Here is a 1,717-nt window from a genome sequence, read left to right as displayed (position 1 = left end):
TGGGTAAGAATCTGTGATGGATCAACTTTAATGATGATGCATCCATCATGTAGCTAACAGAAGCTGTTGGGTTTAAGATTGTAGAAACTGTATCTAACTGATCAAGATTCAAGAGATTGAGTACTACTACTAATCAAGCAAAAGAGATGTTCTCAGCTGTATCTAACTGATCAAGATTCAAGAGAATTAAGCTCGAGTCGATCGACTTGATCCACCGATCGAGCATTACAGATCGACGTGCAGTTTTGGATCAAATCTTTGAGCACAAACTGAAACTATAGTAGTGCTAGTGCATCGTAATCACAGTTAACAGATCGGCATAGCACCTGAACCTTGATCGACGGAAACCCGAGACGGGCCGGGAAGGACAAAACAGAAGAGAGATCGGTGATCGCCGCCGCGCGCGCTATCAGCCATGCAGAAGGATCCTGGCGTCGGCGTACTCGGCGGCAACGGCCGTGCGCATCTGCCCCAGCGCGGCCTCCGCCACGGCAAGATCGTCGATCGCGCGGCGCAGGAGCTGCTCGGCCGCGGGCGCCCAGACGTGGGGGACTGCTTGCGGCGACGGCGGCCTGAGCATGACCTGGAAGACGCTGAAGGCCGCATGGCCGTGCGACCTCGCGGAGAGCAGGCGCTGCATCGCCGTCTCCGCGTGGCGGGCGGCGACGGCGCGGTGGAGTTGCCACCTGTTCCACCGCCACAGCGCGTTGCCCTGGAGCCCGATGCGCGCAACCTAGAGGGAGAAGACGTTGCCCAGCACGGCGTGGAGCCTGCTGATGCGCTTGACCCGGCCGATGGCGAGGTCGATGATGTCGCCGCCTGCTGAAGCGCCCTGGCCGGCGTTGGGCGGCGGGTGCACGCCCGGGCCGAATCCGCGGCAGTCCTCGGCGGCCTGGCCGTACTGCTGGCGGGCGCCAGTGATGGCCTCCGCCGCCATGTTCCACCAGTCCGCCATTGCCGGCGTCGGCGCCCCCTCTCTCTCTGTGACGCTGTTAATACTAGTAGGAGGAGACGTGAGGCTATCTGTTTTACTTGTGATGCCGCGGCAGAAATCATATATTTGACTTAAGAGCGAAATCAAATCACAAACTGACCTGCTCTCGAACAAATTTCACTCCGCTGACCTTTTCGTATGGCGTCCGACAGCGAGGCGGTCTTAGACGTCGCACCTCCTTCCAGCGTGGCAGCCCTGGTCCAGTTGCGGCCCCACAGACAGCACTGCAGCGCCTAAGCCTTGGGCGCCACACCGTGTAAAGTGCAGCGCCTATCGCTGGGGCGCTGCATGTTGACTTAAGCCGCATCGGGCTAGCCCCTCCCAGGCAGTTCTTCCCCCTCTCCAGGAAGTTACTCTCTGTACAGAGAGCGGCGGCGGCGCCCCCTTTGGATCCCCCCCCCCACCCCTGTCAGATCTGAAGATTTGAGGCCTGGATTCGATCTTCAATCCCTCCTACTAGGTAAACTCCTCCGTTCCCTTTCATTTCCTCCGTAAATTTGTTGCAATTTTAGGGATTTGCCCAAGATTAGGTGGAACCTTTGGTTTGCTTGGTTTGGATCTTTATTTGTCCAAGATTGGGTGTTGTGATGGAGGATGTGTAGTCATATCCGGTACTATATGATTCTTGTTAGTGAAACCTAGATTGTTAATTTTTTTAGATATATATGAGATGCCTAGTTTTGAGAAATATATATGAGAATTTAGTTTAGATATATATGAGAT

General features: G+C 55.2%; 1 pseudogene; it reads right to left on the bottom strand.

Moving 5' to 3' along the window:
• Positions 1–409: 409 nt before the first annotated feature.
• On the bottom strand, positions 410–1,014 carry LOC123074104 (uncharacterized; annotated as a pseudogene).
• Positions 1,015–1,717: the final 703 nt, after the last annotated feature.

This window comes from Triticum aestivum, chromosome 3D (genome assembly GCF_018294505.1).
Source record: "Triticum aestivum cultivar Chinese Spring chromosome 3D, IWGSC CS RefSeq v2.1, whole genome shotgun sequence".
NCBI lineage: Eukaryota > Viridiplantae > Streptophyta > Magnoliopsida > Poales > Poaceae > Triticum > Triticum aestivum.
The sequence above is the reverse complement of the archived record's forward strand: the minus strand, read 5'-3'. Positions and strand labels throughout refer to the sequence as shown.